At 44.6% G+C, this 13,620-nt stretch overlaps 1 long non-coding RNA gene across 4 annotated transcripts in view; it reads left to right on the plus strand.

Moving 5' to 3' along the window:
• The first annotated feature begins 377 nt into the window (after positions 1 to 377).
• The window catches only part of LOC102066910 (uncharacterized), a 144,337-nt gene continuing 131,094 nt past the window's right edge, over positions 378 to 13,620 (plus strand). For 3 of the 4 annotated variants that reach the window (XR_012583432.1, XR_012583431.1, XR_012583430.1), the window contains exon 1: positions 2,734 to 2,791. This is a non-coding gene — a long non-coding RNA (uncharacterized LOC102066910). Of the gene's footprint in view, positions 708 to 2,733; positions 2,792 to 13,620 lie in introns of those variants that run through there. The other variant, XR_003381227.2, reaches the window with a different exon arrangement.

Consider the following 13,620-nt stretch of genomic DNA (forward strand, 5'->3'; position numbering starts at 1 on the left):
ATGGACTACAAGCCCTTCCCAAATAGCAGCTCCTCTTCCTCAGGAGGGATCCCTCACTCTGCCTCCTGAGTGGAGAGGAGGTGAAGGGTGCCAGGGATGTACCCAGGGCTGGGTTTATTCCCCTTCAAGTGAGGTCAGGGCAGTTCTGAGATGGGTGGCACCAAGAGCTGATGTCTAAGAAAACTCTCTCCAAGCTGCAAATGAAGAGAGGAGGCGGCTGTGCCACAATCCAGCCAAATTATATTGATAATATGTAGTAATTATGGAGCACTTCACACGAGCAGAGCACTTTACAAACATTAACTAATTTACAGCATTTACAGAAAACAGATGTGCTTTTTTTTTTTTTTTTTTTTTTTTCTGGGAAAACAGAGGGAAGCACTGGCTGTGCTGGCAGAGAGGAGCAGTGGCCAGGCTGAAGGCTCTGGTTTGGGGAGGAGATGGGTGGTGGTGCAAGGATCATGCAGCACCTTTGTGTCTGCCTGGACCTCCTGCTGGACCAGGAAAGGGAAAATCTCTTCCTTTTCTGTACTTACTGATAATGAAGGGTGATTTCATTCTGCTAGGTGATGTTTTAATGACCAAGAAGAACACAGGCTGCAGCTGAAGGCAAGGGAACTGCTCTGCTGTGGTGACCCTCAGCCTGTGGTAACCACGGAGCAAGGCAGCTGAAGGAGCACACCTGTCCCCTGGGGAGCTGCACGCAGGTAGGATTGCTTTGCTGAGCCTAAGGCTGCCTTCTGATCTTTGAGTCTTGATTTTTGTTCTCATTCTTGGCTTTGTTTAACACCCTGTGTGTACCTGCCCAGCCTTCTGTGCTTGGAAAGCCAGCAGCTCCTCTGATATGGTGCCTTTTATTAATGCAGCTATAAATGACACCATGCCAGGTGTCCTGGAGACGCACAATAAGGATGTGACTTTGTCCCTTCACCTTGGGTAGCTACAAGGTGAGAGGTATCTATAGGGAATCATCTTAGAAGGTGCTGGAAGAAAAATCCTACCAGCCATGAGAATGAGTGCACAAAGAGCTGAAGTTCCTGTGATAATTTGATCTTTGAGTCTTGGTTTTTGTCCTCATTCTTGGCTTTAACACCCTGTGTGTACCTGCCCAGCCTTCTGTGCTTGGAACACCAGCAGCTCCTCTGACATGGTGCCTTTTATTAAACCACTATTAATGCAGCTATAAATGCCAGGTGTCCTGGGGAGGCACAATAAGGATGCGACACTCTTCCCTCACCTTGTGTAGCCTGTTTGGTCACCAAGATGAGAGACCTCTATAAGGAATTATCTTAGAAGGTGCTGGAAAAAAATCCCTACCAGCCATGGGTATGAGTGCACAAAGAGCTGAAGTTCCTGTGGTAATTTCCTTTTCCTGTTCTTGTGATCAGCCACTGTTTGCTTTGCCTCCTACTTTCTTTGCAGAGTAATTAAAAGAAAGATGTTTACATGGATAAGTGTTTTGCTATCAATGCCATCCATATTAACCTTATAAATTAGCCTTTTATGTGGTACTGTATCAAAGGGCTCTTGAAGTCTGATTGAATTATGCTTTATTTCCTTGCCCAGTCCCTTGTCATTGTCACCTCCTCAAAGAAATTAATCAAGTTTGTTAGGCATGACCTCCTGTTAGTAAATCCAGGACAACTCTCTAAAGTCTGTACTTGCCGAGGGTGCCCTGATGTCCCTGAGCAGGGAATGTGGACTTGTGCACAAATACAGAGATTTTAAAGCTGTGTTTGAGGGGTGGAGGGGGGGCAGGATGTGGCTGAAGGATGAGGGGTATCTTGAGACAGGAGAGGAATCCTTGCAGCACCATGGGTGTGGGGGTAAAGAGCATCAAAGGTGGTCACAAAAAGCTCTGGGATTCTCCAGCCTGGTTTTGAGCAGAAGGAAAACGGGAGCTGTGATGCTCCAGGGCTGGACTGTGCCATGGAGAACAGGAGGGAGGTGGCAGAGCCTGGGGGTTTGGGGGTGCTAGGGTGGAAAACTGAACCCTGGAGCTGAGAGGAGGGAGCTGGAGGGGATGGGCTGTGGAGCAAAGGAGGCTGAAATGCTCCAGGATAGGAGAGAGCAGAAAAAATGGCTTGGAGTGCTGGATTTGGCAATGCAGCAGTGGAGCAGAACAGGCTGTAGGACTCTAGGATAACACAGAGCTGGATGTGCTGGGTTTGGCAGTGGAGCAGGGCAGGCTGGAAGGCTCCAAGGTGGCACAGAGCTGGATATGCTGGGTTCTGGCAGTGCTGAAGTGAGACAGGACAGGCTGGAAAGCTCCAGGATGGCACAGAGCTGGGTTTGGCAGTGCTGGAAGGCTCCAGGGTAGCACAGAGCTGGATGTGCTGGGTTCTGGCAGTGCTGCAGGGCAGCCTAGAAGGCTCTAGGGTGGCACAGGGCTGGGTGTGCTGGGTTCTGGCAGTGTAGCAGAACAGGCTGGAAGGCTCCAGGGTAGGAGAGAGCAGGGAAAATAGCTTGGGGTGCTGCATTTTGCAGTGCTGCAGTGGAGCAGAGCAGGCTGGAAGGCTCCAGGATGGCACAGAGCTGGGTTTGGCAGTGCTGGAGGGCTCCAGGCTGGCACAGAGCTGGATGTGCTGGGTTTGGCAGTGGAGCAGGGCAGGCTGGAAGGCTCCAGGGTGGCACAGAGCAGGGATAAGGGCTGAATTGCTGGGTTTGGCAGTGCTGCAGTGCAGAGGAGCTGTGCAGAGCCGGGGGAGGGAGTGCAGGGAGGGAGCCTTGTGGAGTGATGCAGTGCAGAGCAAGGAGGAGGGAAAGCTGTGCTGCAGATCCTAGAGCTCAGGTAGGATTTGGGGAAAGAGCAAGGAGTGGATGGATGCTGAAAGGCTGGAGCACAACAGCTCTGGGTGTTCTCTTGCCTCTACCAAGCACCACAGGAGGGAAACAATGCTTTTTAGGGAGGCTCAAAAATAATTTATTTCATAAATTATTCTGTGTATTTAATTTTTTAAAATAATTGGGGTTTTTCCAAGCTATTTTTTCTTCCCCTGTGAGGGTGAAATTTGATTTGACATGTGACTCTTGTGTCATCAAATGACTCCAGGATCTGGGGATTTAGGAGAAAGATGAATGATGGGATCTGCAGGTGTGATCTTAGGAGGCACTGCCACAGTGACAGCAGGAGCAGAGCTGTGTTCCTTTGATACTTGAATGACTGCTTCCTTCCATTTCAGTTTTCACTTTCATTTTGTGTTTTGCTCAAGAAACTACTCCTTTTTTTACTCCTTTTTTTTGCTTAAAACTGCTTTCACCTAGTCTTGCATGGGATTCTTCCATCTTGGTGTGGTGTGATACTGGCTTTACTGGAGAAGGAAATGTTCAGTGTTGCTACAGAAATACAGGAGATCCTCATCAAGCAGATTCTTTTCCAATTTCATATGTATTTATTTTGCTTGTTGTGTGTTCTGTTGGTGCTGATGCTTGAAGTCAACCTACTTGAATGTGATTATTCTTTTGTTTACTTGATTTCTGTTTCCTTTCAAATATCTACAGGGTTTTTCTGCTTTGAAGAGTTCAGGGTTACAAATTCCAGTTTAGGAGAAAGGCTCTGCTTGAGGGACAGGAACAGATTTTGAAGCACAAAGTGTGTTGCTTCCTCCTATAGCACTTGTCACAAATTAAGACATTCACTGAACAAAAAAATGCTGAGCCTTGGAAGTTACTAAGATTTTAAACTTAGAAGAGAGATGTGTTTAAAAATATCACATGAGATCTGTGTGAGGATCTGGTTGTGTGGTGGGCAGCAGCTCTGCTGAGGGTGCAGAAAGACAAGAGCTGCTGATGGGGCTGGGACTGTGGGCATCAGTGCCAGGGTGGCACCCAAACACTCAAAGGGCTGTTACCTTTCCCATGTGCCCCAATTCATGTCAACCCTTCCCAGAAATCTCATCTTGCACCTGAAATTCTGCTCTAAATTTTGCCTGGAAGTCCCTAGACTCCCTCACTATGTTTCTGGATAGGAAATTGCATTTGTCCTAATTAATTCCAATGTTTTTAAAGTCTGGTTGCTGCTGGCTGAGGCAGTTTCAGGAATCAACACAGGAAATCAGCACTATTGAAGCAACACCCTTAGAATCAAACCCAGTCCTGCCTGAGAGCAGGTCTGCACAACCAGCTGGGAAAAGTGCTGTTATCTGCTGTCACCTCCCAGGAATTACAGCTGGAGCTCTTATTACTGCCTAGCACAACATCCCAGATTGTCAGAGGGACCCCTCCCCTGGAGCCACAGGGAAAGGAGTGATCCTGGACTCTTCCAACAGGTTGGAGTGGGAATTGCTGCCATCTCACTCAACCCCTCCTGGAGGAGGAGCAGGAAATGCTCAGCTCTTGATCTGGGAAAAAAAAAAAAAAAAAAAAAAAAAAAAAAAAAAAAAAAAAACCCCAAAAAAAACAAAAAAAAAAAAAAAGAACAGGGAAGTTGATCTTTTATGAAAATTAGACATCTTTTATAAAAAATCCTTTCCTTAGGATTTTTCCTCCTGAGAAGCCTCAGGAACAAAATGTAAACATTGATTATCTGCTGCTGTGGAATGCAACAGGTGCATCTGTTGATTGGCTCATGTGGTTGTTTCTAATTAATGGCCTATCACAGTCAACTGGCTTGGACAGAGACTCTGAGACACAAACCTTTGTTATTCATTCCTTCCTTTTATATTCTTAGCTGGCCTTTGGATAAAATCCTTTCTTCTATTTTTTTAGTATAGTTTTAATATAATATATATCATAAAATAATAAATCATCCTTCTGAAACATGGAGTCAGATCCTCATCTTTTCCCTCATCCTCAGACCCCTGTTAACACGGTCACAGATCCCTCAGTTGATTATTCACCAGTTTCACCATCACCCAGGTCTTTCCTCTATTCTGCTGCCTGCTTTCCCTCTTCTCTCCTCACCAGGAGCAGCAGATGAGAAGATGGAGTGCTCAGTGAAAACTGAGAGGTTTTGTTGGTAGATCTGTTCATCTATCAAAGTCCAGGCTGCAGCCTTTTTTTAAATTGACTCTGCTGCTTTTCTTCTTTCATAAATTACTCTTAAAAAAATAGAGACAAAAGGCTGCCAACTGTGTTAGTTCCCGGAAAAATCCTTCTTCTGTTTAATATACAACTTTTGAGAGACATTTAAAAGTGAGATGCAGCCATGTGTGAATGCCTGCATATATAGAGCCATATCACACCAAAGAATTTCAGCTGCTCACATGCTGATTTTGCTGCAGATTCCAGGTTTTTGTGGTTTTTTTGGTTGTGTTTTTTTGTTTGGTTTTTTTTTTGTTTTGGTTTTTTTTTTTTTTTTTTTTTTTGTTATTTTTTCCCCTCAAAGATGCTTGTTTCAGTTTGGGCAGGTTTTTGTGGTCAGCCCTTCAGAGACAAGGCTCTTCACTCACCCACACTGACTGCATCACCCAGGGGGATGTTGGTACCCAAATCTACCCCCTCTTCCCAGTTATTTCAGCTTGCTTGGGCACAGGAGGTTTGCAGACATGTTGTTGCCACATCTGCAGCCTTGTGGTTTGGGAATGTTGCTATAATGACCAAAATCCTAAATTTCTTTTTATATTTATTTATTGCCATTTCCTAGGAGCTTTTCCTAGGTCTTGGGAGCTCTGCAGAAGTAGGGATGTTTCTTCTGGTTCTACCCATGTGCACGCATCTGCAAAGCCCTGTTGCAATGGAAATTTCATTAAACACTCGTGGTCATGGCACTGGAAGTGGGATTGCTGCTGTGCTTCAGGTCCTTTTCCAAGTGTGGTGGCAGGAATTCAGCTGATAGCTCATAGGGAAACCCAGAGACAGCTGTTAGAGCAAGAGCAGTCTGGAGGTTCATTGACGAAAAAAAATCTTACATCTTCTGAACATTTAGCAACCACTCTGACCTCCAAAATATCACCCAAACTGGTGATGCCATGCCACAGAATTGTGTTTTCTTGCTATTTCCTCGTTGTCTTTCCCCACTATTAAGTCACTGCTGCTGTCAAACATCCACAGGGAGATGGGAGCACTGAATAACTCATCCCTCTGCTGGAACAGGTGGTGATTCACATGTTCTTTAAAACTTGAAGTCACTATTTCTGTTTTGCCTTTCTCTGTCAGGGGAATTTTTTTATACCTGGCATGTTCCTATTAAGGATTTTCATTCACTGTCATGTCACCACCTCTTAATCTTTTGCTTTAACACATTAAGTGCCTTCAACTGCTCTGAAAACAGATCTTTGAGTACTTTGACCTCTCTGTGCCTTCATTTGGGCTCTAACATGATGCAGAATGTCAGTGGCAGAGCACCAGGAATCTGATGTGATGCTGAGAACCCCAATGAGGTGAACAGGGAAACAGGCTAAGCCAAAGTATTTTAAATTCTTGATTTCTAATGTCTCACAGAGTGTATAGGAAATGATAATGGGAGGGAAGCAGAAACAAGAAATTCTGGTGCAAAAAACACCTTAAAGTATTTGCAGTAACTGACAGGACTGGTCCTATGACATGGTTTGGTTGACAATGTGCTGCACATGAGAGCATTGTCTTCAGCTGAGATAAATTAACTTAGAAATTATTGAAAATCAGAGGGATGGGAGCAGAGCCGGAACTTAAACTTTCCAGCTGGAACAGTTGTTTCTAATGGTCACGAGCTTTGTGCCAGCTCTTCAACCTCCCTCTCCCAAGCAGCAGTGAGAAGACATGTCCAAGTTTGCTTTTATTTCGTCACCTGGGAGAGGCACAGACCTGCTCAGCTCCCCCATTGCAGTGGAAAGGAGCAATGTTTGGGCTTACACTTAATTTTGTTCTGATTTGGGAGTACAGAGCAAAGGGAATAAAACAGGCAAAAGGACATCAAATATCCAAGGTGTCCAAAGGAGTCGGGAGTGGTCATTACAGAGCAAGAGATGAGAAGAGAAAATTCATTCATATTTTGCCTTTAAGGAATAAATGAGATTTTAGTGTTTGTTGCCTCAAATTTGCTTCCATTAAACCTCACTGTTTGAGGGAACAAGACAAATTTAACCTGCAGCAGACACACAAGGACAGACTGGAATTTGACCTGACTGGAGAGTTGGTGCTTGACTCTGAATTCCTGTGAACTCTCATTGTGAGAACTCCATAAGCAGGCTGAGATTTTCCTCTTCCCAAAGGAGTTTTATGTTTCAGAGCTGCTCTGTGCCCTTGGGGCAGCAGCCCAGGCTGCCACACTTCCCCCTGTGCCCACGTCACAGGATTGGTCCCCTCCATCACACGGTGCCACCTCACCCCTGCCCCACCACCACTGGGGAGTGAGGCCTGCGTGCCATGGATCTTGTCACAAATCTTGATGTTATTTTATGCTCCAGTGCATTCAGTTTACAAGGGCAAAACCCCTTTCTCTTGGCACTTTGGACCAGGCAGCCTTCCCTTACCAAAATGGGTTTTCCAACAGGAACAAACAGATGCAAAGCCAAAGTTGTTTTATGTTACCTACACTGCAAGAAGATTTTAAAAATTTTTTCTTGCTTTTTTGCACAGTCCAAGGTGACAGACCAGCAGAACTGAAAATATTTATCAGGCAGTTTTTCAGAATATTTCCTTTCACTAAACACTGAAAAAATTGTAAAGGTGAGCATCAGAGTGGGGAACTGATCTGTGTTACCAATGAGGAAGACTCATCCTTTTTAGCTGTCAGGAAGTTTCCAAAGTTGCTTATGTCGGCTTTGGTTTCATTGTCAGACGACTTAGTTCCAGTTGAGCTCTTCCATTTAAGCTGTTAAACAAATGAAAAGTAAAATTGTCACTTTTAAATAGAGTCCGCACATAATCACATTTTGAAACGCTCCTCCGTGGTAGGAGCAGGAGTTGTGTGCATTATGATATTGAATTTTAAATAATATATTACACAAAATAGCTTCCAATTTGATTTGGGAGGGATATATTTTCATGAATTATTGAGTATTTGATTATTGTAGAAAGCCTTTGCTGTTATGCACTGAAACTGTCACTCTCCCAGGCCTATGATAGATTAGTTTGGTTATCAATATTTAAAGTTCCGGTCAGCCCGTGTGCCTGGCTGCTGATACTGGTGACACAGACTAATCAGTAGTAATGTATATGTGCCTCCTGTCTCTTGTTTGCCAGGCAGAGCTGGAGCAAATTGAGTGCAGAAGATTCCCAAGTGATTTGTGGACTGGTTTGTCATTCTGAGCAGAAGCCCCTTTGACACCAGTGCATGGAAATGAGGTGGAGAGGAGTTTGCTGGGCTCTGGGAGTGGAGGTGAGCAGAGCCCAGCAGGCAGCAGATAGGAGCCTTTCTTTTCTGGGGTGATAAGAGCTGAGCAGCATTTACAGATAGGAGTGTTTAATGTGAAAAAGAGAAACTGGCAAGCATCAAGGGAGTAGAATTTTACTGTCATCTACCAAAATATTCTGAGTTGCTGAATATGAGCCCAAACTTCCTGGAGGGTTGTTAACCCCAGGGACACCTTAGAGACTTGTGCAAGTAGGACTGGGACTTTTTAAGGTCTTTGAAAACCTCATGTATTTTTGTGGAGAAGCAGCCTGTGTGCACAGGACCTTTATTTTTATTGCTGTGTCCAGTCAGAGCATTTTGTGAGAAGGATTGCTGGCACAAATACTCCTGCTGCACCTTTAAAGTATTGTGCAAACCAAATATTCCACAGGAATGAAGAGGTTCATTGAAAACCAAAGCCAGGTACTGAGTGACCTCTGTCCCTTGCTCTAGACGGTGTGGAGACAACAATGACTCCAAACAGGTTAATTAAATCCAAATTGCCTGGCTCCAGTGGGAATGCTGCAGGAGAAATCTGCAGGCAGAGGTTTGCAGTGTCGAGCTGTGGTTGCAGGCAGGAGAGAACCAAAATAAAAGAAGCACTGTTGCAGTTAATGTGCTGACTTGTACTTGTCTAATTAAGGCTGGATGTGCCAGTGGGTAACAACAAAGCAGATGACAAATATTGTGGTAACTGTCACTCTGTGCAGTCCCTGTAAGAATTGAAGAGCACTGTGGTTTGGATACCTGCTTTGCAAAAGGGGTATTTAGCTTTAATTCAGTGATTTAGCTGAGATCAGAGGCCAGAGGAAAACACAACAGTTTAATTTCTGTGGCTCTTATGAAAGAAAGGCTGACAGTTCTGTTTTCAAAAGGAAAGGAAGAAGTAGGAGAAAGGAGAAGTTGCTGCTACACAAGTGTTTAAAAAGGTGAAAAGAGCAATACAAGTTTCTTTCTTAGAGCAGGATGCAAGGCTTATATTATGGGCCAGAGGAAGCCAGGAAAGACCCCTGGCTTGTCCTTGTGTTACTCCTGTATTTAGTAGGTGTTTTTAATCACAACGAACAGCAAACTGCAGCACACAAACCCACCCATGCCAAGCCCTTGGGGTTAAATACAGCCTGATCAGCCTGGTCATCAGTGCACCACTGAAAGGCAGCAAAGATGTCACAAACCACACCAAAATCACCAAGGCCACTTCCGTTCCCAGGAGCATCTTTAAGTGATCTCTTTCATTCTCCAGTTCCATGCAGGGGTAGGAAGAAGGGAAGGTTTCAGAGCAAGCTGTGCTCTTTCATTTGTGGGTGAGCAGAGAGCTGGGGCAGCAAGGCAGAAGCAGGATGGTCTAGAGGCAAGGAATGGCTCAGGAGGGTAAAGATTAATTTTGTTATGACCCCATTTCCCCCCTCTTTCTTCTCATTTCCCTTTCAAGAGTTTCATCTTCTCTCCTGGCGAAGGGAATATCTTTGGGTAGAGCTGTAAAACCTTTATCATTTCTGCTGTCTCTCTCCAGAGATGTTTTCCCTCTCGCCACTGATTGCAGTGACATTCACAAAAGTTAAACATGTTTCAGGTTAGGAGATTTAATGAATCAGGAAAGCTTGGTGTGGTCAGGGAGAGGATTCTCAGGGCATGGTGTACCACAGATGTTTCTCTATAACTGCACACCTCCCTAGTCCAGATCCTCCCCTTACCTCCCCGTCCTTCCTTGCTGCTATTAGATGGATTTATTCTGTGTCTGGGGTCAGTTCTGGCTCTATTTGGTCCATTTGCATAAGGCTGCAGTAAGGGAAGGAGCTGACAGGGAGGTGTTCCTTTCCTTGCTCTCAGTCTCATAATTTAGCTCAGAGCTGTGCTTGGCCTTTGGGGATGGCAGGTTTCCAGCTGATGGGCTGTAATAACATGCACACAGGTTTCATATTTAAAAATTCACAAAGGCTGAATAATTACAGTGTCCTGCCCAGCAGTGGGGTTGGTGACATGTCCTGAAGAGCCTTGCTGACCTGAGATGTTTTAGAGACCAGGGAAGGGCAAAGATGCTGTGAGCTTTTGTTTCCTATTAACTTTGTGCACTCAGCAGAGGCCAGGTTGTGCCCCCAGGTGACTTGCAGGGGCACAATAAAATCTAGAATTTCCCAGTTTCCCTGCTCATATCTCTTATCTTCAGGATGGTTTTAAATAAGACCACCTGCATTTATAACCTGCTGTGGTTCCTGCCTGCCTTCATCAATAATGTATTTCCCACCCGTTCTCCTGACTTTGGGGAAATGTGAGATTTGCCTCTTGAATACTTGAGATTGGACTCATCTCTGGTTCCTAGATAAGTTCTGGAACAGCTTTTATCTTTACTTCATTACAAGGGTTGTCATTCATGCCTGAGGAATGACAAAGCCATCCCTTTCCCTTCAGCAATGCCTGGCCTCTGCTGTCAGAGTTTGCCCTGAGCAAATCAGCTGCTTCTGGGAGGGGACACTTTTCTCCTATGTTGCTCTAAATATTTTTAAGAAATTTTTCCTCTCCTGGATGTACTGGGATTACTGGGTTGAAACTTAACTTGAAAGTTTCAAGAACATCTGAGGAGAATCTTAGTTCTGAAGTGATGTGCAAGGACAAGTTAGAGCTCCCAGAGCAACTGGGGACACTCTTGGCCCTCCTAATTATCAACAGCCAGGTTAAAAGGGCATCCCTTGATGTACTTTGGAAGAATAATTCCTCAAGTCCTGTCAGGAACATAAATCCAGCAAGAATTTGAATCCTTACACCTACTGTCCTGCAAAATGCTGATGCTGCTTTGTCTTGGAGTACGGGAGGACTTGGGCAGTAACTGTGCAAATAATGTTGTCTGGTATTGTTCTAATCGCTCATGTGCACTCAGCTTAGTGCTGTAGCTATAAATATTTCAGCCCTGTTCCTCTCACCTGGGTTCATTAAGCACTTAAAGGCTCAGAAGTGAGGCAGCAGGGAGGGAAGCAGACCCCAATCACGCTCTGCAGAGCACCAGAACTTCTGTGCTGCTCCAGAGCCTCCATCAAGCACTGCCTGGCTGTGGGGATGGCAGGGGCTGAGCAGTGCTCAGGACACCTTAACTCCACTTCTGTGCTCTAATAGATCTTGCTTTAGTGCACAATTTCTTGCTGCATTAAGAGAAATTTTTGCTGTTCTTTCTGTCTTGACTCTGCACAGCCTTAACCACAGTTTAAACCAGAGCTTTTGGGCTGCCTGGCTGGGTACCCAGCTCTGTGCCCACATGATAACTCCGGAGACTGAAACACAGAAATACCAGCTGTGTTTTAATGCTCAAGGGCCATTTTCTAGCAATTAAGGGAGTGAGCTGAAGGCATGAGGCTTTTCTTGGAGGATATTAACCCCAGCTGCCCTTTGGCTGTTTGGGAAGCAGGCTGCTTCCCACACACAGCTGCAAAGTAAAGGTGTGGTAAACAATTAGAATAAATATCTCCTAAAACATGGGTTTTTTCCCCTTCATTTGTGGATGCTTGAAGTGATGTTCCCTTATGCAGGTTGCAGCCTAGGTGTTGTCATGGACCCATTCTGGTGGAGGAATTTCCTCAGGTGGTCTGGAGGGTGAAGCTGTGCTGGATGAATCATTCTGGTTATGATGGTGGTGGTTGCAATGAAGCAAAATCCTCACAGTGGATAAATCCCAGCCATAAATCCTGTCTGTGCTGCAGGGATCACATGGGATCCTCTGAGGAACCTCCTCTGAGAGATCCGGAGCAGCCCTGATTTCACTGTTTTGGGACAGTCTACTGATGGCACAAAGGGAGGAGAGCTTTATTTGCTGGGAAAGTGCTGACTGGGCCATCAATCAGCCCTCATACAAGCCTGGAGTTATTAATAAAAAACCTGGTAATCTAACACCTGCTCTCAATCTTCTTTTCGGAGGGCATAAAAAGCCACAAGATCAGCCTCAGCAGTTTTGTGCATCTCCTGGACTTGTTAAATCTCTCTCACTTCCTTTAACTCACTTCCTGAAATCTTAAGCATCAATGCTTTATGCTCTGCCTTGTAAATGAAGCCTGTTATTATCATTGAGATAGTGTTTTTATGGCATAAATAATGAGCTGAAACAGGGGAAGAGGCGTTGTGTGGAATTACTGCCTGAACTGAGATGGAAATAATCAATATGTCCTCACTTACAAATCTCATCTGCATGTCGGCTCCATCTCCCTGCCTGTCTCGCTCCCAATTCATTGCACAGGAGGCCCCATAAAACATTCTGGTGTCATTGATCTGCTTTATTCATAGCTGGAGATAGAAATGCATCATTCAAAATTAATGGGAGGCCTTCTCCTTGCTGCCCCATCCTGATGGGAGCATCCTACACCCCAGCATGGGTGAAGGTTCCAACATCTCTGCTGTTTGGAACCTGAGTCACCATGTTTAGTCCTATCACATGTGGTAGAGCAAAAGCAAAAATACTCTTTTTTTGAAGTTACTTAATCATTACCAACACTTCATTTTATTGGGAAGCTTGCAATGGGACCTGGGTCTGCAGTTTGAGTAGTTTGGTCTGGAGACATTTGAGAATTAACACAGGCAGGACAATAATGGCTTAAATTGGGTATTTGTAGCATCCACAGAGAAAACTGGACTCGTGATATATTGAACATATTAAAAAACCCAGCAGGGTAGAGGTGGGGTTGAGGATTAAGGGTTCATCTCTGCTGTTTGGAACCTGGGTCATGTTTGGTCCTATCACATGTGGTAGAGCAAAAGCAAAAAGGCTTTTCTTTAAGTTACTTAATCTTATTCATCCCTTCATTTTATTGAGAAGCTTGAAGTGGGACTTGTGTTTGCAGTTTGAGTAGTTTGGTCTGGAAACATTTGAGAATTAATGCAGGGCAGAACAATAATGGCTTAAATTGGGTATTTTTAGCAGCCAGAGAGAAAATTAGACTCATGAGATATTGAACATATTAAAAAACCCCATGGACATTGTGGTGGCAGAGGAAGTGTTAATCAAATAGCAGGTTTGGACACGAGCAAATGGAGGAAAAGCCAGCACTGAAAATATTCCACTGGGAGGGAGAAACTCTTATATATCCCCACACTTGCAGCTCCCTCTCTCTGTGACAGAAGGTTCTGGGTCTATTTCTATAAGAACAACTAATTCTCTTGAAGAAATGTGTCTGATTTGAAGTTCAGCTGGATTAAAATAATTATTTGGGACTTGCTTCTAATGGATTTAGGGAAAAGTGTAATTAAAAGGTGAGCACCTGAGCTGGTCTTCCATTTCTTCTGCAGTCAAAATGACTGATCCACCTGCAGCACTGCTTCTTGTCTCCATAGGTTCTTTGGCAAAGAAATTGCCAATTATTTGCTGAGGAGAAAATATTCCTTAGAAA

This window comes from Zonotrichia albicollis, chromosome 21, assembly GCF_047830755.1.
Source record: "Zonotrichia albicollis isolate bZonAlb1 chromosome 21, bZonAlb1.hap1, whole genome shotgun sequence".
NCBI classification, from domain to species: domain Eukaryota; kingdom Metazoa; phylum Chordata; class Aves; order Passeriformes; family Passerellidae; genus Zonotrichia; species Zonotrichia albicollis.